Source organism: Xenopus laevis, chromosome 6S (genome assembly GCF_017654675.1).
Source record: "Xenopus laevis strain J_2021 chromosome 6S, Xenopus_laevis_v10.1, whole genome shotgun sequence".
Taxonomy (NCBI): Eukaryota; Metazoa; Chordata; class Amphibia; order Anura; family Pipidae; genus Xenopus; species Xenopus laevis.
The window spans coordinates 14,209,356-14,235,327 of NC_054382.1; positions in this window are offsets into that span (position 1 = coordinate 14,209,356).

A 25,972-nucleotide genomic window follows, 5' to 3' on the forward strand; every position below is an offset into this window, starting at 1 on the left:
AGTGGTGCTCCGAGTACCATCCCGCCGGCAATTTAGATTCTAGCCAGCGGGAAGGCTTTTCGGGGAGACTAGTCGCCCGAAGAAGAGGAGATTTGTCACTGGGCAACTAAATCAACCTGAAATCTTAGCGTGTCACTGCCCTTAGGGATCAGATCTTTCTTTTCTGACCTGCAATTTATAACTTTTATTAGTCAATCAGACCCCAGAGCAGCCCTCCACAAGATCACATTTGTTTTTACTTCAGGAAAGATTAGTCTTCAGAAGAAGAGGCAATTTGTCGCTGGGCGACTAAATGTCCCTGAATCTTAGCGTGTCACTGCCCTAAAGCTGTCCATACACATCAATAGAATTGCACAAACCAAAGTCACTAGTGATGTGCGGGTCAGGGTTTTCCTGACCCGCATGAGACCATAACCCGCCCTGCTCCAACCTGCACCCGCGCTTCCAGGGTCCTTTTATAGAACGGCGCCGCCTGCCCTGCCGATGACGTCACAATGACATCACAAAAGGGGCGGGGCGAGCAGACGCAAGACTATAAAACCAGAACCCAGAAGTCGGAAGCTGCCATTTGAAGGTGGCACCCGCCCACCACCTGCGAGGAGCAGTGCGAGGTCAACCCAAACCCGCGGGTCCCACGGGTATCGGCTCGGCCCGCACATCACTAAAAGTCACATACGATTTTTGGACCGTGCGTTGCCTCGGAATAATCCACCTGACCATTTTCGTACTATGACGATCGATCGCTTAGTTGATCGGACAGGTAAGAATATCTCTGTCAGATACTGATATCTTTGCGCGTGTTGCCTATCCGACAATATCCACTGTTGACCATCACTACTATTTCGGGGACGTAACATTAGTACGATTGTTGTCTGGCAATGAATTTCCAGCAAATCCTCCCACTTGTTATTTTACTGAGTTTAAACCTGCAATTTATACCTGAATGTTCGTTTAAGCTCGTTGCATTAAAATGTACAAATAATATCCGAACGTTTGTTGTACGACAAATAAAATCTGAACTTGTAGGGTCGGCAGCTTATCTGCCCATGTGTGGGGGCTCTCGACGGGTCCTCTCGATCAATATAAGGCCAAACATTGGGCAGATATCGATCGGTCAAGTTTGATTTTTCGTACGATCCAGGACCGTATCGGCTAGTTGATGCGGTCCTGCGCCCCGTCGGAGCCCATTCGTAGTATTGTAATCTGATCGTTCGGCCCCAGGGATGGACGTTCGGATTCATCCGATATTATACTGTAGTGTATGGCCACCTTAAGTCTTTGTGAGTGGAATAGACCTGTGAGATTGTTATAGTTTGTGAACATATACATATATGTGTTTACATAAATTATATTATTTGGGGATTTTTGTCCAAAACTGATTCCTGAGATGTGGGATGTTGGGTTGCCACCTTTTCTGGTAAAAAATACCGGCGTCCCTATAGATTTCTCTTTTTCCGTTCATTATTTTTACTGGTCAGGCCGGTAAAATACCAGCCAGGTGGCGAACCTAGCGGGATGCGGTGGCTGTTGGAGGATTATGGGCCTTGTAGTTCAAGAACAGCTAAAAATACTTCAGGCCAAACGCTCTCCGGGTTTTAATAATGGTAACTTACACCTAGTGCTGTCTGTTTGCAATTTCACCCCCCAGCTTAATTATTCTTTTGCTAGCAGGTATCCCAGGAGCTGGCTCAATCTCTCTGAAAACCCTGAGCAGCCCCATCTCCAGGCTTCCCTGCAATGCATGCAAAAGGTCAGCAGGAGAGAGGCGGCTTGAGACTGGCATGTTGGAGCTGTCTGTGTCAGCAGCAGCATATTGCTCTTTGGCAGAATCCATTAAACGAAAATGCAGTGACATATCCTCATTAACCCAGCCGTATTGCTGTTACTCTCACTGACAGCAACTGGAATTTGCTCTTCTGCATGGGACAGTTCCCTGCAAAGCCATAGGAACACTGGCAGAACAGCCTTATTATTCTTCATAGGGAGTGACGTATATTTAGTAATTGCTGTATTTTCGGTACTTTTTTTTTTTTTTTTGCTCCTTTAAAGAATTCAGGATGAGTAATCCTGGGGAATCCTTTCAGTTTTGTACACCTTAGGCTGTCGGTGCTGGCGAATAGCATTATACTTTGTTGTGGTAAGGAAGTCTCAGTGATACGGCTTCCACTTTAGAAAGGCTTTTCCAATATTGTGCTTCTTAAATACGCACCAGTGTTTCAAACCATATATTAGCAACACCGATAGGGCTAGTAATCTGATAAACAGACCATAAATGGTAAGTTTATTTAGGTATATTGAAGATCAAGCGTTAAGAGACACAGAATTAAGGAGGTCTATGCTCTGTAGAGCTTACAATCAAAGTGGTTGGCGAAGACTGGCTTTGCAGTGGGCTTATTTTGAAGTACTGGCTTCTGTGGCATGCAGCAAGTTAAAAAGATACAAGTCTTTGTATTGTCGATCTTCCCCCTCTTGCTGTATCCCTTGCAAAGATTTAAAATGGAGTTTCGGTTGTTTACCTCTTTTTCTGTTCAGTATCATTCACTCCAGCAGGGGGAGGAGTCACCAGCCCCACACTCTCCCCCTCCCCCTTCTCTTCTCTCTGGAAATGTACTGAAGTTTATTACTTGAACTGCCAGGATCTCCGAAATCCTAGTTCCTCTTTTGGTCAGATCTGCTGCTGCCTGAGCTCCCATCCCCCTTATATATTTCATAGGCAATGAAACAATCGGCATAGTATATGTTTATGAAACGCAAATATACATTCTTAGCATATAAACATATTTTAAACTCCGCTCCACTAGAAACCTTGCATTTAGCCTGACTGCATTCATTTGGACATTCATAGGGACAGTGAAAATTTAATGATTTCTCCAACGGTGCATTTTTTTCAGCCCTTGGGCTGCATGAAATAATCTCAAGTTTGGACCCATATAGAAGGCGGCGTTGGTGTGAGGACTCCAAATATTGGCTGCAAATTTACTTGTCAGAACAGTTATAGTCTGGTAAAAACAGATCTTTATTATGTAACATTGCCTTGGGCCTTCATACACAGATTTCTTTTCATCTTCTTTTCAAGATGAATATACACACAATAGTTGGCAAAACTGCCTGTACAAGTCCACCTCCAGTTGTTTGGCATTTGAGTGAACCTATCAAGTGAGAGAGGTGCTCATAAGTTCAGCTAATGGCTGTACCTACGTGTCAATACTATAATTACATGAGTGAATTTGACAACATGTCCAGCCTAAATCTGTTTAATTACAGATTCCAAATGGAAATCCTAGTGTGGACCAAAACATTGCATCATTTGACTTGTTTAGTGATGTTCCCAATTGAGCGTTGCCTGATTTGGTTACCCAAGTGATGGGTCAGATAGGGTAAATCAACTTGTTTTGTTAACTGGCCACCTATTACCTTGTGCAAACCCTGTTGGCTTTGAAACGCCTTTCACTTTTTAGGATTTTAAACTCATGAACTGCCAGACCAAATCTACCAGTACATATTTTTGGGATGAGGGGAAGCTATAAACAATCATTAAATGTGGTATATAATGAACCTTTTAATGAGTAAAAATAAAATCTAGCCAATTACATTAAGTATTTATGCAGTTGTAGAGGAGGCATGTGCAGAGCCACTGAGAGCCAAAATGGCAGTCTCTAAATAGTACTGCTCATTGTGGGACATTCACTAAGATTCGTTATTGCGCCAGCGTCCACTTTGCCGCGCTTCGCCGCACTTCGCCAGGCGTATTTTCGCCAGTGCTATGCAAATTCACTAAAATCCGAAGTTGCGCTCAGGGATAGCGTAAGGTTGCAAAGCTAGTGACGCTAGCGTTAGTTCGCCAAGCAAATCGAAGTTACGCTAGCTATGGTTAATTTGCATACGGCGAAAAATTCAAGTTACAATGGAGGTATATGTAGCAACACTACACAAGCCTGGGAAACCTTCAAAACAGCAAATAAAATTTTTGTTTTGCCCTACACATGTGCCCACTGTATAGTTAAGTTGCCATGAGTTAGGAAATGTAGGGGGGAAGGAGGGTAGCCCCAAAAAAAATTTCGATCTTTTTCAACCTATCACCCATAAAAAATGAAAAAACGCCAGCATTTTTTGGGACTTAGAAAATTTTTTAACTTTTTTTTCAAGCAATCCCTATCTACTCAATTGGCCTTCGCCTGGTCTGAGGTGGCGAAGGAAGTCTGGCGTAAAAGGTAGCGTTCAGAACAATGCACGCGTTAGTGAATTTGCGTAGTTACGTCCGTTGCGCAAATTCGCCAGGTGTAAGGGTGCGAAGTAACACTAGCGAATTCACACTAGCGTTAGGCGCTTCGGCGTTTAGTGAATTGTGTTCACCATTGTGTTTTTCCACATTTCTCTGCCAACGTTCTATGTTTCTATATGCTCTAATGATGAGTAGGACTATTAGAACATAAAGGGGAGGAAAAAGATGTGTAACTAACAGGTTGATAAAGGCCCTGTGGAAAACATTATTCTTTAGGGCTGTGTGTTGTGTTTGCTTCATAGATATTCTTCACTAAGGGTAAAAATCTGGTGACCTTATGTGCAGATCAATATACACAGGGGGAATGCACACGTTTCACCAAACTGCTACAAATAGCACTGCCTAGTGATATGAGTCTAAAATCCAGTGATCAGAGGCTACTGGGTGCAGCACGGGTTGTTGCACTTGTTAAATAATAACGGTGGGTTGCCCAGTGCTTTATGAATAGTGTAGCAACTTCTGTTTGCTTCAGAAGTGCAACATTGTTGCTAAAGCTGAAAAAGTTAGCAATGTTGCATCAAGTTTGACTATTGGCACATCCCTGTGTCAGGCATGGTTATAATCTGTGCAGTGAAACATGTACATCCTACTAATTGGATTTAAGGGGAAATGCATCCCATTGCTATAAAACATTTCATCCAATTGAAAGCCAATTGAAATTTCTTTTTACATGCAACAATATTTTTCTCACTACAAATGCATCAAAATCAATGACATTTTTTCTTATGGAGACTTTTTGTCTCTATTTTGTCTCCATTTTGTCGTGGTGACTTTTTTTGTCTCAGCAACTTTTTCTGTCCAAATTCAGTAAAGTCAATGGGCGTTCTTTCTTATGGCGACTTTTTTGTCTCTGCAGAATTTTCCATGGAGATTTTTTGCCCCGGTTTAAAAGAAGAAAAAAATTGCAGGTGGCAAGGTGTGGAATTTCACCTCATATCCGTATCACTAATGTGCAGGTGTCAAAATTTCCTACCCATGCACAGCTTCTGGCTCTAGAAAAATTATATAACAGACAATAAGGCTTGCTTTATGGAGCCCAACTGCAAAACACAAATGAAAAGGTATGCTGCGGCTAGGCAATGACAATCCGCACTCAAAGTAGAAGAACATTATTTGACTTGAACCTGCCTTACCTGTTCATCACTTCTGCCTTGTGTATAAATGAGATATATTAATAGGACCTAATATGATGCTAGATCAAGATTTCACCCTCAGAATAGCTCTGGACTTCACCCCTGGTGCCTTTCTGTGGGAGGATACCGTAACTAAAGCTTAAAACTCTTGTCTAACTTGCACTTGCATTGTACATGAACATTCTGAACAATTTTGGCACAGAGTTCTCTGTGCCTCTTGAAAAGAACTACTAGTATGAATGCGGCATTGACTCAGGGCAGTGACACACAGAGCTACTAGTAGCAGCTGCTTGTGGCTACAAATACCCTGCTATAGACAATACTGAGAATTGCCTCTGGTAAAACACATGTATAGTGTCTTAGCTGAGACAATTATCACTATTATCTAGTTTGTAGCCGTGACAAGTAGCAATGTGTGTCATTGCCCTTAAGGTGGTCATACATGTAAAGATCTGCTTGTATAGCAAGGTCACCACTTGAGCAGATCTTTTGGGCTGATATGATTGTTTGGACTTTAACAATGCAGGACAAGCAGGCCATTGGGGCTAGGATTGCATCAATGAGCAGTTGAAGGATCCAACATCTGGCCAATGTTAGGTCAGATATTGGTCGGAGAGGGTCTGTACATGGTGCCAGAAGCTGTCAACACTATTGCCAGCTTTTGTTGGACTGCCATCTTAAAGGATACTGTCATGGGAAAACATGTTATTTTCAAAACGCATCAGTTAACAGTGCTACTCCAGCAGAATTCTGCACTGAAATCCAATTCTCAAAAAAGCAAACAGATTTTTTTTGTATTCAATTTTGAAATCTGACATGGGGCTAGACATATTGTCAGTTTCCCAGCTGCCCCAGGGAGGGTGGTGAAATCACTCCAACTTGCAGTACAGCAGTAAAGAGTGACTGAAGTTTATCAGAGCACAAGTCACATGACTTGGGGCAGCTGGGAAACTGACAATTTGTCTTTAGCTCCATGTCAGATTTCAAAATTGAATATAAAAAAATATGTTTGCTCTTTTGAAAAATTGATTTCAATGCAGAATTCTGCTGGGGCAGCACTATTAACTGATACATCTTGAAAAAAAACATGTTTTCCCATGACAGTATCCCTTTAAGTCCTGTCACTTTGTCTTAAACAGAACAATCGTCTGTCCATGAGGCTAGCTACATAAACAGGGCTACACTATGACAAATTCTACAGTTCTTTCTAAATTTCCTACTCTTCCCTTGAAAGATGGATGTCTCTAGGAATTTGCAGACTGCTTTTTAATCTATGGAGTAGCAGCACAAAATTGTTCTGGGAATCCTTGGAATGTAATTTTTGTTGCGCGAATCTGAATTTACTGAAAGAGAGACCTCGTTGTAGAGCTACAAGTTACTCTGTATGGCAAAATCTGTCAACACTGTTGTTGAAAATGTTTGCGCTTTATATGTACTTGCTACTTCTTGTAACCCACCAAAGAAAAAGTCTGATTTTAGAGACTTTGAGAGAATGATGATGACAACAACAACAATGAAAGACTGGCCAAGCATCCAGTAATGGTGTTTCAGTGAAAAGTGTGACCCATGAAGGCAAGACAATACTGACCAAGCTTCCAGTATTGGAGAGTTTCTTAATATCACTCATACCAGCGAAAGGTTCTTTAAATCACACTTCTGTTTTCAGTTGGTTGCCAAGGGTTACGAACAAATAAACTGATTTGTTTTAGGGAAATATAATGAATTCATTCTTCATACAGAGACAAAATGCTCCTTCACATGTATGAATTGAAATTCCACAGATGTGTCACTTTCACCCAAGTTGAGAACTGACAATTGCGTTCTTTTGAACATGGAAAATTGAGTTATTTAATGATTACAGTGCAGCTTTCCTAGTTTGAATGAATTTTTTCTGACCAATAATTAAGTTCTAATTACCAACCCAGACTTATAAAATCAAATGTGGGTTTCTTGTCTATTTACAATTATCCTCTCTAATGCAGGCCCGGACTGGCAATCTGTGGGTTCTGGCAAATGCCAGAGGGGCTGCTATAAGGTGCCATAGAAAGTCAATATTTAGTGGGCTGATGGGGGCTGTTTGGGCCTCCTTGTGGGTTGATTGGGCCTCCTTGTGGCTTGATTGGGGCCTCTGTGTACCTAAAATGCCAGGGCCTATTTTAATTCTCAGTCCAGACCTGCTCTAATCAAACAACATTGTTATCTGATATAAAAATGCATAGTAACCTTTCTACATGCATTGCAACTTCTTTACATATATTTTGGTGTTCTATGAAACTTGGCCTGATGGAAAATTTCAGTATTGAAAAATAGAACAGCAAAAATAGTCATTAATCCCCTAAGGAAAAAAATGCTTGTGGAGGCCTATTTTTTACATTCCCTTTTTAGCCATGATTTCGCTCGTTCATGCAGCCTTCCAAAACAGATCAAAATGTATTTCCATAATACGAAATTCTGTTCCTTTGCCCAAACATGACATAGCCATTAAAATGTGAATAAAGTCCTGTTTATTGTTGCAGCAGTGTATAACCTATTTCACTTTCCATTTTATAGCTAAAATAAACTACTTCACAGCCATATGAAAATGGTTTTGGCCTTGGATGGACTCCAGCGGTGAACGTCTGAACCTTTGAACTTGTATGTATGTGCACTATTTAAATATGGAATTGTAAGATCAGCAAAGTATTGGCTGGCTTTAATGTACTGTGTGTTCGCTCTGTCAATTACTCGTCGCAAAAGAAAAAAAATTGAGAATTAAGTGAAATTAAATAGCGTTAATCTAGTATGTAATAGGGCAGCAATGGCTTGTATTATTAATTAATGGGAAATCAGATCTTGTATATTTTTAATAGTAATGCTTTAATGTTTAAGTAGGCTAATAAATTTCATTTTTATAATTCCCGCCCGTGCGTAAGACGGATATTGCTCTCATCAAGTTGGTTCAGCACCACAACAGAGAGCAAGTTTTGTGTAATAACTGCATCTTATCTACATATTGAACTCTCTCAGCTTATACAAACCCCCATGCAGTTCTGAATGTATAAGCTCATAATTGACAATCAAGGTCCTCGGTTTAATTCCAGGCAGCGCATTTTCTGCAAGAAGTGAGTCTCTACAGGTCTGTTGGGTTTTCCTCTCACATTGCAATAAGATACAGGCAGGATAATTGGCCTCTGATTAAACTGACCCTGTTGTGAATGTAATGGTGAAATTAGATTGTAAGCTCCTGTGGAGCAGGGACTGATGTGAATGATAGTCTCTAAAGGGCTGTGGAAAATGTTGGCACTAATAAGGGATAACAGTAATGACATAAATTTGTAATTTCCTCCCATTTTTCTATGCTCATGAATGCAGTCATAACTAGTCTACACCACACTATAAGGGCAGAGACACATGCTGCAATTCGGGGAGATTAGTCGCCCGGCGACAAATCTCCTCTTCTTCAGGGCGACTTATTTCCCTGAACTGCCTCCCTTGCCTTCCTGCCGGCTAGAAGGAAAATCGCTGGCGGGATGGCTTCATTTTCTGAAGTCGCCCGAAGTTGCCTCACTAAGAAACTTCGGGTGACTCTTCATTCTAGCCGTTGGGAAAGCAGGGGAGGCAGTTCAGGGAGATTAGTCGCCCCGAAGAAGATGAGATTTGTCACCAGGCGACTAATCTCCTCAAATTGCAGCGTGTGTCTCTGCCCTAACTAGTGATCACAGGATGGGTCAGGGGTGCCATCATGCATGCACAGACCATTTTTTTCACTGGGGTGCTATTGTACTGTTTTGTCCTGTGTCTGTAATGCTGTCTCTAGCATTGCATTAGCACATTTTTCTCTTTAGCTATAATCTGTGGAAACGGCCATTAAAGAAACAGGATTGGAAAGGATGTTAGCACTCACAGGGGAACATATTGTATTTTTGTTGATACTATGGTGTGCATAGAAAATAACAATGACACATCAGACAAACATGCATAAAAAATACATATTCCATAAAGTAGTAAAAGGTCACATATATATTGTCTCACCCCCCCAATAGATGTAGAATGAAATAATTTTTGCAAGGTGCTTATTCTTGCTTATTGTACCTTTTTACTTACTGCCTTCTCAAGGCAGGTGTAATGCCCAGGGCTTCATGTACCTTTATGAATAACTTTAATATAATACATCTCTTACCTCTGTTTACTGCTGCACAATGTAAGTAATTGTAAGCATGTATATGCACAATAGTAACATAGTAAGTTAGGCTGAAAAAGACACACGTCCATCAAGTTCAACCTTTTAACTTTTTTTAACCTGCCTAACTGCCAGTTGATCCTGTAAAGGAGTATTTTTTTTCTGCTGAAACAGAGCAAAATAAAATGTGGCAATTCAAGGGAGTTAACGTGGATTGTGCAAAAAGATTGCTTAAATTATATATAGAAATGTACTGGTCACATTCGCTAACCTAACTTCCCCTAAGCTGATCGTCACCTGCAAGAATTGCTTCATTCAGTGCTGCAAAATTTGTGTTTTTTTTAACATTAACCGTTTTGACTGCTTATAAATAACTTTCCTATGAAACTAAAATTAAACATTTACCTTAAATCTAACAGATAAAAGTAAAGCAAAAACAGAATTAAGTATGCCTGTAATATTTCTGGAGATAGACCCAAACGATCCTTGCCGCTTAGTGATTAAAACATTTCAGGGGATTTCAGTTACAGCCTTTCCTGTGCAATTCAGATTACAGCGATACATGTTTATATGTTTATTTATACAGTATATTCTTATAAATGGTGCTTGGAGATGTCATCAGTTATAATTAGTGCTTAATATAATAAATAGTATAATTTGGCCCCGAAGTACCGAACAGCCGAAGTACCGAAGTGGCGAAAAGACCCGAAGCCACGAAAATAGCCAAAGCCGAAGTCCTGAAGCGGGGAAAAGACCCGAAGTCACGGAAATAGCCAAAGCCGAAGTCCCACACCAGGGAAAAGACCCGAAGTCACGAAAACAGCCGAAATTGAAGTCATTAAAGCGGCAAGAAGTCCCAAAGTCACGAAAGGAGGCGAAGTTGAAGTCCCGAAACCACGAGTTCAATTCCTCTGAACACCAATGTGTGTGCTTTTATTTTTTTTAATCCCCTAGCCACCAATATATTATTTTAATACTCTATAGGCCCCTGCCACCCATGTTTTTCTTTAAAAAATATTCTTTGGGGCCCCATTTTTTTTTCTAACTTGTAAGGGAGGCCCTGGCACCAATGTTTTTCTTTAAAAAATATTCTTTAGGAACCCAATTTTTTTTAGCTTGTAAGGGGGTTACCTTTTTTTAGCGCTGATGTGTGTGTGGTCTTTTAACTGTGATGTGGAGTGGGCGGGACCTGGGATGGGGCTTTGGGCCAGGCCCAGGGGGCCCCGTGATTTCTAACGGCGGCCCTGATTATAACAAATAATATTACCTACTGCTGTGTTAATTATGAGACTATAAGAAGTCACCTCAGAGTTCCATGACCTGTATAACAGCACTTGGCCTGCTTGCTCATCCCTTTATATGGCCAAAGAACTGTTTGGTGACTTATAATATCATTATATGTTTTTTTTTTGGGGGGGGGGCAGAGAAGGCCCTTGAGGGAATGTGTTAATAAATGCAGAATACTTATTATACCGATTAATGGTAAAAGGTTCCTGGTATTTGTATAGTGGTGCTGTTGAATATAAAGTGCTTACTTTTTCACCTGCAAGTAGTGTATGCAGCTTAGAAATTGAGTTAGCGAAGGTTCTCCTAAACAGCATTCCATAAAGCCACTGTCTCAGCTAACTTTTCAACTAGCAAAACGTGTCCACTACGGTTAAAATAGACTTTTGTTCACAGTATCAATGAATAGTAAGCATATTTAGCTATGTATACATACAAGTTTCACTTAACAAGCACTCTCCAGTTTAACTACAGCTCCGAATGACAGTTCAACAACAGCTTCAGGGTTGCAGGTTGTGAATCCGTGAATTACACATTTGTTCCCTCTTAAATTGGAGGCCCAGCCTTTTCTGCAATGCCCAAGGCCCTTCACCTCTAACTCCGGCTATTGTGCACTGAAAGCAGCACCACAGGGTCATAAGCTATAGCTGATGGGAGGACATTGCTTAGGGTTTGTAGTAAAACAAGAAGGTACTTGTGTGCTATTGCCTGGTTATGTCAATTTTAATATCTGTCTGCTACTTTAATCATTTTATATTATATTCACATTTTCACATTATATAAAGTATATCAATTATGTTAACCGTAGGGGCCAGTTGCTTAAGAGCATATGAGTAATTTGGACCAAAGGTTTCTAGAAGCAACAAACAAAATAATTAAAAAGAAAAATGAAAACATACAGTATCTGCTATTGTTCCTGGTGATGGTGGGTATTTATACTTTCAAGATGTGAAAAGTTCACAAAAAATATCACAAACACTTACAGGGTGGGGACTCGAATATCAAAAATGTTTTTGAAGTGGTTTTGTTGGAAGAGAGGGTCACATATTTAGGTGGGATGTGTTTTCAATTTGGATCATTTTTCACATTCACGCCTCTCTATTCCTTACAGATGTTAAAGTCTCTGTGCACCTGTGTTCCTAAGACTTTAAAGGGGGGAAAAGTGATCAATATTTGAATCCTAATTACTGTAAGCAGACGCCAGTATTGTAGTTGTATGAAAGTCTGTTTTAGACTTTATGTGATGCTACTGTGCAATGCAGAATGAAACAGTGTGTTTATTTGGGGTTCTCAGCCTGTTCAGTGATTGCATTCTATTCTTTAGATATAAGAGTGCATGGATTTAAGGGAACCTTTGACCTGCAACATGGTCCGGAGGTGGCAGTAATTCCAGAGTTCCTCTATGTAAATAGGTGTATCAGCAGTCAATTTTGGATAGAAAGACAGCAGGGGGGTTATTTACTAAAGTCTGTTTTTTTCCTGGTTGGACTTTTGAAGGAGAAAACACAATTTTTTATGAATTTTTTTGTGATTTATTAAATCCCGATGGTGTTAAAAGTTAGAAAAAAGTACTCCATCTCAAACCTGCGGAGGTCATGTAGAAGTCGATGGCAGATGTCTCATTTAAAATTGGAAGATATCCTGATCTACGCTGGGTTTCATTCAATAATCCGAAGGTTTTTGGACAATAATCCAAAAATATCATACAATTCGGATTTTTTTATGATTTCGTTGAGTCTTTTCCCCGCACCAGATTTTTTTGTGAACATTTATTGATAGAAAAGTTTGTGGGATTTGTTCGGAGTGGTTTTATCAAAATAGTGGGATATTTTTGGACTTTGATAAATAACCCTCCAAGTGCGAGCGCAACAGAGTGCAAGGAGCTCATTTTGACAAAAGTACTTTTAGTGCATGGAGCTAAGGGTACCTTTGACCTGCAACATGATCCGGAGGTGGCAGTAGTTCCAGGGTTCGTCTGTGTAAATTGGTGTAGCAGCAGTCAATTTGGAACAGAAAGAAAATAGGAGGGTTATTTACTAAAGTCTGATTTTTTTTCTGGTTGGACTTTTAAAGTAGAAAACTATTTTCTTATGAGAATTTTTGTGATTTATTAAATTCCGATGGTGTTAAAAGTCAGAAAAATGTACTCCATCTCAAACCTGCCGAGGTCATGTAGAACTCAATGGCAGATGTCTAATTTAAAATTGGAAGATATCCTGATCTACGCTGGGTTTCATTCAACAATCTGAAGGTTTTCGGGCAATAATACAAAAATATTGTACGAGTCTGATTTTTTTGCACAAACGTTCTCGTGCTTGCTGACATAAATGAACCCAAATGAGTTTAAAGTTGTAAAAAAAAAAAAAAAAAACAGGTTTGTTCACATAGCCAGGAAAATTTTATCAAATCCAACCCATAATCAAAATTGATATCATGGGGCAGGAGTGATATCAGTCGGTGATAGCATTAAACTGAAACTGACCTTTGTAATAGTTTCATCTATTATTCACATTGATCATGGACAACTACAGGTTCACAGGAATGTACATGTGGCTTATGGTAACTTTGTGACATCAGTCTGGAATGAATGAGACAAGCAGCAAACTGACTCTACTAGGACACATGCTGTATTTACAAACATGTCAGTATAAATAAGTACTGACTCAAGCAGCAACTCGTGAAGAATACTGTGGCCCTGTTTTAAACGACCCAGTAGGCATATCCTAGAATCGTTTCAAATGCACTATTATATTCAGCCATATGGCAAGTTATAGCAACAGCCAAACTTGTGAGTTTTTCTCCAGAAAAACGATGGGCAAAAATCTAAGTAGAGGTTCAAACCCTTTATTAGGACATACAAATTACCCACAAAATATTTTGGTTGGTTATTGAACCAAACTTGGACCCCAGTATGTGTATTGGGATTAATCAACCTAAGGGGATGAACTCTTAATTGCTGCTCAATATATTGTAGCTATAACTGAATGCATGATACAGCAATATTTTCATATATATCTGTAACCTTGTTATGAGCTATAGCGGGGTCCTAACTGGGGTTTGAAAAAAACAAAAAAAACAGGCAACTGCTGCCCTATAGGAAGGCACATTCCAAATTCCTACATTTTCAAGGGGTCCAGCCTTCTGTTTTTATTCCCAGTTTTTTCAATGAGTGACTTAGAACTCTGTAAACAACCTTGGATAGCTTTGGGGCAAATCCAGTGAAATTCAATATAGTAGCAATTTCTTGTTTGACCACACAGCTTTATAACAAACCAAAGGCTTACCAATACCAAACAGCAGGTCATGTCCAAAAATTATAAACTTCAAAGGAAGCAAAATATGTCCGTATAATTAAATAATGGGAAAGAAATTTAAAAAAAAAAAAATATGAAAAACGACAAGAGAAGCCTTTTGTACAATATTAGTAGAGTTTGGCGTATGTATTTGTTTGTAATCTTCAAAGTACCGTCAAACACGAGGATGCTGTTCTACAGAGCCGACATTGCCACTGGGCAATTTGCAATATATTTGTATAAGAATCTAATGGCTAGATGCCATTATTTATGTTTGCATATACTGTAGTACTGCAGGGTATGTTGGCTTAAAATGTCATACAGTGGATGAATATTCCCCTATAGAGAGAATACATGTTCAAAAACAAGAAATATAAAGGAATACTATACCTTCTGCTGCATCATTCTATGAGCAATAGTTCCAAGAACATGTAGGGCAGCTCCCCAAATCTCGTTACTTTTTATTACTTAGCCTTCTATTCAAGGCCTGTCCTGTTCATATTCCATTCTCATAGTCAAATAAATGCATGGTTAGTGTAAATTGATCCCTAGCAACCAGATTGCTGAAATTGCAAACTGGAGAGCTGCTGAATCAAAAGCTGAATAAAAAACCACAAACAATAAAATTAAATTCATTTATATTGTTAATTTAAAGGTGTACAACCCCTTTTAATGGTAATAAGCCTTTAACCATAGGTTTAGTATGATGTGTACAGTGATATACTGAGACAATATGCAATTGGCATTCATTTTTTTTTTTTTGGTTTTTAAATAATTTAGTTTTTAGTTCAGCAGCTCTCCACGGGGATGTAACTACAGAGGAAGCAGAACCTGTGGTTGCAGGGGGGCCCAGGACAGGTCTGGACTGGTAGTCAAAATAGGCCCTGGCATTCCAAGTACAAAGAGGCCCAAACAGGTCCCAGCAGCCCACTTAATAGTGACTTTCTATGGCACCTGATAGCAGCCCCTCTGGCATTTGCCAGAACACACAGGGGGTCATTTATCAACACTGGGCAAATTTGCCCATGGACAGTATCCCATGGCAACCAATCAAATCACTGCATTCATTGTTCTACTTGCAGCTGGCTTTAAAAAGATATTCACTGATTGGTTGCTATGGATAACTGCCCATGGGCAAATTTGCCCAGTGTTAATAAATAAACCCCACTGATTGCCAGTCTGGGCCTGGCCCAGGAGGTATTGGGGGCCCCATGAAACCCTAATTAATGAGCAATTTCAACATATATTGCTAAAACAGGATAACATCTGGATATGTTGGGGGCCCTTAAATGAATATTCTGTGGGGCCCAATAAATCTAGCTAAGCCACTGGCTCCCCAGTTTGGCATTTATCTTGTTGCTAGGGTCCAACATCAAACCACTAGGTTTGAACGTGAGGCTGGGAGATACATATACAAAGTAATAACAATAAACAAGTTGTAGCCTCATACAACAAAAGTATTTTGGCTGCTGGAGTCAATAGAAAGAAGCAGAGGAAGAAGACAATTTAAAAACTATAAAAACTGAAGACTTATTGGAAAGTTGCTAGGAACAGGGCATTCTGTAACAAAATTAACTTTAACCCCTTGTAAGTAGCATGGATCAGTCAGTAGTCACAACTTATTGGGATTTTTACAGTTTCTGAAATGCACAATTTTGCAATAATGTGTAGTAGTTTCCATGTGCAACACTCAAACACTAGGCCAGAAGGGACTCAAAATGTAAGCAATTTCTAATACAGATTTCCACTACATGTTATTTATTTTTCAATGAATAAACAGTTTAGTGTTGCATTTTTACTACGTCATTTAATACACCCAAAGCCAAATCCGAAAGAAAACCATGAGATAGTTCCCTTTTAGGGCTTGCTATTATTAATAAGTTAACAGTTCTCATTTTAAGCCGTGTGGAAAGCGCCTTTTTTACCTCAACATTTAAAAAAGTCTTAGGGGCAAATTTACTTATGGTCGAATATCGAGGGTTAATTAACCCTCGATATTCGACTGCCGAATTGAAATCCTTCGACTTCGAATATTGAAGTCGAAGGATTTAGCGAATTTCCTACGATCTTTCGAAACGAATGTGCCGGGGAGGCACATTTATGAATTACAAATTATGAATTATTGTGAGTTTATAAAAACTCCCCTAAACTCCCATAAGTTTGAAATCCAACCAATTGAAATTTATTTAAAAAATTGGATGAAGTAAATCATCCCGAAAATTCTAATCAAATTTAATTCGAGTTTTTTCTCCGAAGGCTGCAAACAACTCCAAATTTATCCATGAAAGGCTCCCATTGACTTAAACAGCAATTCGGCAGGTTTTAGGTGGCAAATATTCAAATTTGAGTTCTTAAAGGGCCAGAGTATGATAAATCTCAAAAATCTAATTTGAATTTTTTAAAAACTCAAATCGAATTTGAATAACTCCTTAAGCGAATTTGACCATAAAATTTTTCGAAAATTCTCATTTTCAATTCAATCTTTGATAAATCTTCCCCTAAGTGTAGCCTTTGACTAAGTACCCCTTGAGGTATGAAAAGCACCACATATTTATGTTTTTAATGGGTTTAATTAAGAGTGTGTGATTTTATCCCCTTTCGGTTCCTCTGGTTTGTACATGCATTTAGAGTTACGTAAACTAGTGGATGAACTTTCTTCCCTATTCAACTACTATTGGCATTAAGGGGCACATTTACTTAGCTCGAGTGAAGGAATAGAATAAAAAATACTTCAAATTTTGTAATTTTTTTTTTTTGGCTACTTCGACCATCGAATTGGCTACTTCGACCTTCGACTACGACTTTGAATCGAACGATTCGAATAAAAATCGTTTGACTATTCGACCATTCGATAGTCAAAGTACTGTCTCTTTAAAAAAAACTTTGACCCCCTACTTCGCCACCTAAAACCTACCGAACCTCAACGTTAGCCTATGGGGAAGGTCCCCATAGGCTTTCTAGCCAATTTCTGATCGAAGGAAAATCATTCGATCGATGGATTAAAATCCTTTGAATCGTTCGATTCGAAGGATTTAATCGTTCGATTGAACGATTATTCTTTTGATCATTCGATCGAACGAATAGCGCTAAATCCTTCGACTTCGATATTCGAAGTCGAAGGATTTAACTTTGACAGTCGAATATCGAGGGTTAATTAACCCTCGATATTCGACCCTAAGTAAATGTGCCCCAAAGTATAATTTTTTGGTAAAATACCAACCAAGAGGCAACCCTGATTACTTGCCAAATATGTCCACTGAAAATCATTATATAGATAAAACTACTAATATTTTGTGTGGATTACAGAAACACCATCCAATCCCCATTTTAATACAAAATAACATTAATGCAGCCTTTAATATTCCGTATAAAGCAATCATTTGTGAGTGGTTTTCGTGCTCTTTATGCAATATCTTTGCTGACATTCTAAGAACTGAATCATGATTACGTATAGTATATAAAACAAAAAACCCACATTCTGTAAATAAATGATATGCTATTGCAACGGTTACAGTGAATATGAATTGTATACAAAAACAGGTCACTCACTCGAGATTTCTAGATCTCAAACAGGAAATCTGAAAACCAGCTCTTGATAACTGTAAACTCCCTTACCACTGAATCTGCAGTTTGCAAAAAAATAGTCTTTGCAGTTTATCATTTGAAATCCTGAATTTTGGATCATATTTGTTTTTCTGTTTCTTTTTTATATGTTTTTATCAAACTAAGCATGCAGTTAAAGTGCACAACAGGAAGAGTGAACGCTACATCTAACAACATCTAAGCACTGCGCCAAAGTTCCAAGAACATAGGTATATATGCCAAACCACAAACACACTCACCGCTACCTAATCTAATAGATTCACATACAGAAATGCACTTTAGCTATGCCTTCATCTCTTTATATCAGAAGATATATGCACGTCGATCCTCCTACTCTGTAGTAAGATTTCTCACTCGTTTCGTAGACTGTATTGTAAAGAAAAATGAAATGTACTTTAAAGGAATATTGTGAAAAAAAAACCTGCTTTGAGTGCAAGTAATACAAGCATGTTATTTTGACTAATCAAATTAATTCTAGAGCAAAGAAAAGTTGACTCACTGGGGGGCATCACCCAATGAACCGAAATGCTAACCTTCTGGGGTTCTTGGCTGGAAATTAATGTTGCCATTACAGGTAGTCTTGTACTCCGTAGTGCCCTGGCTGGAATCAAACCTGTGTCCCCAGTAATGCTAAACACACAGTCCACTCAAGCACAGTGCCTTACTGTAGGGTAATGTCCTTTTGCAGTACTGGGGCCCTGAACCTTAATATGACCTGGACACTACCTGCAAAAAACCATACAGTCAGGTTAGTTGACCCCTTATGACGCTATAAATCATAGGGACCTCAGCCTGTAAGCTCAACTGGTTAAGTGACTGATTCAGTTTAACAAGAAATACTTAGATCATGTTTTATCTAAAAATTTGCCAGCGTTCAGCACCCTGGACGCAACTTCACATTTTAGTAAATTAGCGTTGTCTAAACAAATTTTTGCCGCTTTTACCCACTAGAGTGAAATTCCATCACTCTCCATTCATTTCTATGGGATTTTTAAAAGAGAATTTATCAAAGGGTGAAAGTGAAAGTTGATCCTTTGATAAATCCCATAGAAATGAATGGAGAGTGGTGGAATTTCACTCTAGCAGACCATGGCGATTTCTAACTTCACACCCTTTTATGTGTTTGTGAATGTTAGAAAAGACTTTTCATTTTTTATCAACTATAGTTTATAACAAATACACTGGTCATACAAGTGTGTGATATCTTCATTGTGCTCACTGCAGTATCACTTCTCTTTTCTCATTTTATGAAACTAGGGAAATACTATGGGGGCCCATTTATTTAAGGAATAGAAGAAAAAAAACTTTGAATTTCGAATGTTTTTTTTTTGGCTACTTCGACCATCGAATGAGCTACTTCAACCTTCGACTAAGATTCGAACTAAAAATCGTTCGACTATTCAACCATTCGATAGTCAAAGTACTGTCTCTTTTAAAAAAAAAACTTTGACCCCCTAGTTCGCCACCTAAAAGCTACTAAAGTCATTGTTAGCCTATGGGGAAGGTCCCCATAGGCTTCCTAACAATTTTCTGATCGAAGGAAAATCCTTCGATCGATGGATTAAAATCCTTCGAAACATTCGATGAATTTGTGGAGTAACGATCGTTTGCCAGAACGAAAAGTCACCTGGCAAAAGAGTGTGAATGAACGCTAGCGACGGTCCCGTTCGCTAACTATTTGGCGCCTGTGTATTGGCAATTTCCCTGTGGGTGGCAACGCTGCTGAAAATTTGCTAGCGTTGCCTTTTAGTGAATCTGCCCCATAGTCATGTTGACCCGAGGCTATGCAAATGATAATTCAACAATAAAGCAACTATTAAAAGGAAATTACTGTAATATGGTGAATAAATGTAATAAGCCGACATCTGGCATACTGTACTAATGCACAGGAGTCTTGTTTTATTTCCTATGACATGCAGTTTTAATTTGTTTCCGACGATATTGATTGATGTTTCCATTTGACTATGTTGTGATCTTTCATAATCTCATGAAAGGTATGTTACAACCTGTTAGACTGCATTTATGCTGAACTGAACAAGAACAAATTGTACCTTTGCAAGAGAGGATCTCTTACATAAGGTAGACGCCAGATTGCGAAAGTGACTTGGAAAGTTCAGTATGTTTCAGAAGTATCTTCAGGCGATGAGAAAGAGAGGTGCAACAATGACTTCCTTATTCAATCTGAAAAAAGCACTCATTTTCCCCTGACAACCCTTGTTACACACGTTACCCTAATAAACCTTAGTTGTTTGCTAACTGAAACTGATGGGTATATGAGGAAGTTGTACTGTCAGTGTAATCTCTCTTCCCTGAATGTAACTTGATGACCTTGTGTCATCTACGCAATGTTTTGGATAAACTTGCCTCCAAGCTTCCTGCCTCCTAACCAGTTCTTTGTGCTGACAATGAGTCAGTCTGTGTACCGTAATGATATCACTTTTTGTTTTGAACGTATAATATATCTTATTGATACCAATATAGTATCATTATCAGTGCCTCCATCAAGGGCCTTCCTCTGTTCTAATGCTATTTATTGGTAATGACAAGATTTTCGACTTTTACAAAATGTTTAAGGGAAGCTATGAATGATAATATGTCTCATTTTAATTTCAATAGAACCCCACTTTTATGTTTTCCAAGGAACTGCTAAAAACCAAACGTAAAATACAGGAAAGCGTAAATTCCGGGAAGAAATGAATGCAGCGTAGAAGCTCTGGATTGCAAATAATTCTCCAAAAATCCGGGAAACCTTAAAAATAGATAAAATAGGGGTTCTGCTGTAGTAGATATATGCATGTCAATATACTATTTATTAAAATAACTCAATACTACTTTTGGAATGTGAATTGTAGAGCAGTATTGTTTATTTGTCTACTCTGCTAATATCCATTTGGGTTGTCAACTTTTGCTATACAGAATCCATCCCTTTAAGTCAGGACCTCCGGGATGACAAGGTTCTATCTGGCCTAAATGAGGATCAGGCTTGCTTTAGTTTGTCAGTATTTGGAAGGCTTAAAGGACATGTAAACCTCTTACACAAAAATGTAATCAGTGAACAGGCCCTTTGAAATCTTTAGATAACTGCCACTCTGGTCATTCAATGGTTAATAGTAAGGCTGCAACATCCCCTTAATCACTTAGGATTTCTTCCTCTTCTCTAACCCACTCTTCCCCCTCCCTCACAAATTTGCTTTGGCTTTGTTAGTAGTCTCAGTTCTTCTCAACTCAGATTAATAAACACACCCTCCAATCTAACAGCCAATGAAGAGATGGCATTGCTTGTTCCCATAGAAACTCTGCTCTAGCTGTCTGCTCCTATTTTTAAATCCTTACCCCCTCTCCTGAGCTCAGAGTAACCTTTACAGTGCTCAATCCAAGCAGGACTTGTCATCATAGTAAATTCTATCTGTGTTAGCCTGCATTCTTCAATTGTGTGAACTTTACAGCCATATGTGCTGTTTGCAGATAAAAATGCACTGATGATTAGTCAGAGGCAAAATGCCCACCAGGGTGAAAGCTGCTATTTGTTTTAGCAAAATATAATGATGCTGGCAAATGGAGAGGATGTATGCGGTACAAGTAATGCAATTTGGGTTAGGGAGATGTGCCCAACTTATAAACATGGTAGGAAAATGTAGGCTTTACATGTCCTTTAAGCAGGCTAAGGATTAGTTGAGATGCCAACACTTAGAATATCACATCTGATGCTCCAGCCAACATCTGATGCCACAGCCAGTGTCAGTGTATCCAAGCCATTGCTGAGCAACACGGGCAGTTGCTTATATTAAAGGGATACTGTCATGGGGTAAAAAAAAATTCAAAATGAATCAGTTAATAGTGCTGCTCCAGCAGAATTCTGCACTGAAATCCATTTCTCAAAAGAGCAAACAGATTTTTTATATTCAATTTTGAAATCTGACATGGGCTAGACATATTGTCAATTTCCCAGCTGCATGTCATGTGACTTGTGCTCTGATGAACTTCAATCACTCTTTACTGCTGTACTGCAAGTGGAAGTGATATCATCCCTTTTCCCCCCCAGCAGCCAAACAAAAGAACAATGGGAAGGTAACCAGATAGCAGCTCCCTAACACAAGATAACAACTGCCTGGTAGATCTAAGAACAACACTCAATAGTAAAAACCCATGTCCCACTGAGACTCCTTCAGTTACATTGAAAAGGAAAAACAGCAGCCTGCCAGAAAGCATTTCTCTCCTAAAGTGCAGGCACAAGTCACATGACCAGGGGCAGCTGGGAAATTGACAATATGTCTAGCCCCATGTCAGATTTCAAAATTGAATATAAAAAAATCTGTTTGCTCTTTTGAGAAATGGATTTCAGTGCAGAATTCTGCTGGAGTAGCACTATTAACTGATGCGTTTTGAAAAAAAACATGTTTTCCGATGACAGGATCCCTTTAAGGTTATCATGGATTTTGATAAATAGCTTTTATGTCATAATAACACAAGAAAAACTATGCAGAAACATATTCAAAGCTTATTTAAGCCTATTGATTCACAGCAATCACTCCAGTTTCTCTTATTATTTTAATAGCTCTAGATCAGTTAAATCTAACTCTTGGTAGAGAAGATTTATGCAACCTAGGCAAATTCTGTCCAAGTTTTTCCAGAGCCACCCCTGTACCTTTTTTATTGAACAAACCTGAAGGAAACAGATTTCAATAGAAAACATTTAATTAAAATCAGACATTTTCTCTTGCTTGATGTGGAACCTTTTGCTGAAGAATTGTTCTGACTTTGAGCTCTCAGGAAACCTTTTGAGGAGGTAAAAGTTTCAGAATTTCCTAATGATATACTGTATTTTATCATCGTAACCAGATTCCTTCAGGTATCTGTATGCTCTAGGCTATGCAGCTTAATTTGTGGTCCAAAACCTGGTTACTTGCTTATTGGAATGTCTACATAATGGTGATGCAGGTGACCATGATCAGGTACATTTTTACTTTCTGTATGGACTGTTAGCATTCCTTGATTCTTGCCTGATAACATATTCTTGTGCTAAAACCTCACTACATTATTATAGGGGAGGAGAGCCTTGATGCATATTAATGACTTATTTTTGAAAAAGTAGTCATTAATTTGAAAACCATTTGCAGCCAACTATAATTAACAGCTACTAATATTCCTTTGTTTCATAGATTTATGAGATAATGCAATTTTGCAAAGTCTACCTGTGAGCAGGAAATATTTACTAGGTATGGGCAGCATGGTGGTACTTCTGCTTTGCAGCTGTGGGTTCTGAGTTTGATTCCAGCTTGGGTACTATCTGCAGGTATAGGGGATATAGTGGTTGAGAAAACCATTCCACACGTGTAGTTTTTAATTACCCCAATAAAGCTGGACATTTGATTTTATTCTACACTTGTGGAATGGTTTTCTCAACCATTATATCCTCTATACATGATGTCTACTGGAATGGAGACCAGCACAAGGAAACCCACACACTGTTGAGAATGGGCGCAATGGAGGAATGGCCTTAGGGCACGGACATGTGAGTTTTTCTTCTAATCTAAATATACTATCTGTAGGTAGGTTTGTTTTTTCTCCCTCTGTCTGTATGGGTTTCATCAGGATACTCTGGTTTCTTCCCACATGTCAAAACCTACAGGACTCCTAAGATAACTGACCATAGCATGTGTGAATGTAATAGATATGTTAGATTGTAAGCTTCACTGAGGCAAGGACCATTGGAAATATGTATGTATCTGTGACAGCACTATAATAATGGCAGATAATACTATGTAGATTGTAAAGAAAATACACATCATAAATATCCACGGTGAATAACTGTATGTTTGGGTACCTTTTCAGTTGGGGATTCTTCCCATTTACATCCTTGTTTCCAGAATATAATTCTGAAGCCTAATGAGCTTTATAAATTTATACATCATGTTGAGTACATACAAATTATTATAGCAGTGGTTCAGAAAATTGCCTTGCCCGAGGAGGAGGTAAATGATTGAGTTAGGAGATTAAATCTAACAAAATACAATTACAATGATATGATTATGTATTCTCATTTCTGGTTAGCTTAGTCCATTTGTAGAGTTTAGAGCTGCAGCGTAGAACTAATAAAAGCTTGCAGCCTTATCAAATGGAAAAGGTCTACCTCCTGGCACTAACTCCATGTCAAAAATGAAAGACAGCTGTATCCACACAGGAAACTGAGAGATGAAAGTCTCGAAACTATGGAAAATGTAAGGTTAAATTCCTATGCTCTTATTATTTTAGGGGGATGTTCATCACTAGAGATCATGAGAAATGGTGAACAAAAAAAAAGAGTGGATTTAAGGAAATGAGCGGAATATTCGTCTTGTCCCATAAGCAGTTTGAGAAGAAATATTTGATTTACGAGAGTTTAAAAACAAACAAAACCCACACTTGATTTTTCCAAAGCTCCAATGCATCTGCCTGTGTTGCTCATCCTCTGCTCTGGTGCCTGGAGAGTTGATAAATGAGTCATTTAATGTCCTGCAGATGTCAGCCCTCTAAAGAGTCAGATGTTGTACAGAGCAGACCTTAAATGTCACATTCACCACATAATCCAGGGATTCTTTTACAAAAAAAAGGTTTTTTTCGCAGATTGTGATGGAAGAGTGATGGCGGTAACCTGAGACCCAATCACTCAAGGGCAGCTGACTGAGGTTATTGCTGCTCTTTTATCCATCATATTTGTTCCTTCGTTTTGCACATCATCTCTAGTTTGTGAATCCATCTTCTCTGTCAATGACCGTTCTAAAGAGAAATAATTGCACGTCCATGTGCAGCAGCTGAAATGTTGAGCAAAGATGAGCAAAATATTTTTCTAAAAATAAAGACATCTGAGCAGCGCACAACGGAATTTTTTAAATATTCTTAATTATCGAAAATTTAAAAGCACATTGCAAGGATCGAGGTTTCGGTCCGGGTCTGGGACCGTTATCAAGATCCCACCTGTTGTTAAAAACAATGCTTTATACACACACGTAGCTATGTGTGTGTATAAAGCATTGTTTTTAACAAAAGTGTGTGGATCGTCCCAACATTTTAGCTATTGGCCATTTAGTCGATCGGACAGGTTAAAAGATTTCTGTCTGATAATGATAATATCTCTGCATGTATTGCCTATCTGACAATATTAGTGGGTGACTGTCACTACTATTTATTGGACATAACTTTCGTACAATTGCTGCCAGGGCCAGAAGATCATCTAATTTGTTCTTTTACTACTTTATTTAATCTGAATGGTTAATTGCAGGTCAGAAGTTGCGACTTATGATTGGAAACAAGGCTAAAATCTGTATTCTATGGCCAGCTTAAAGCAGCTAGAGATGAATTTGTCTGGGCAGTGGACAGTCTACATGCTCCATTTCGGCAGCAATTCCTAAAGTGCAAAAATTGCCCACTGCATTCTGTTACACAAATAACCTTTTTATGTTTAACACTTATAGGACCTTCATATTGATTATAACCATACATATCTGTTGTAAAGAACAGCAGTAATGATTTTGCTTTAACTATTTTAATGTAGAGCATTGTTTTGAGCCCTTAGATGGGTTAATAAAGTAATATAATTGGACCATGGATGTTGACATATTTCTTGCATATATATTGTGCTCTGATAAAAATCTATTTTTGAAGGTTCTCACATAGGTTCTCATTCTCTTTCTTTTTCACTTGTCTCCTAGGTGCCTCTCAAATCTTTTACTGCCTTCATGTTTATATAAAACCCTAACAAGATAATAGATGATATGTTTGAATTTAGCTCTTTGCTGTTCATGGTTTCTGACTCACACCCTACCCAATAGAGCTACACAAAGAGTGTTTTTCTTAAAACATTTCTTTTCCTACTGTAAGTGATTGAAAGATTTTGTCAGTTTTGCAAAAGCCGCATTGCCGAGATTCATTACTCGTGACATCTTGATATATAGTTTAGTGTATTTTTTTTGCAGTTGTGTTAGAACGCTATCTTTAAAATGTCTGATTTATTTCTGGCATACAGTGTTCTTCAGATTAATTCTGAATCTCATTTTACTTTGAAAAAAATACTTTCCTACCTGGAATAGCTGTAAATGGAAATGTTCCAAGCACAAAGCACATAATTTTAAAGGGAGCCCTTTAAAAACCGTAAAAATGTTACAGATAAAAATGACTGAAATACACGAACAAAAGTATCAAAAGTAATTGGCGATAATGCATAACCACAAAACTGCCATTC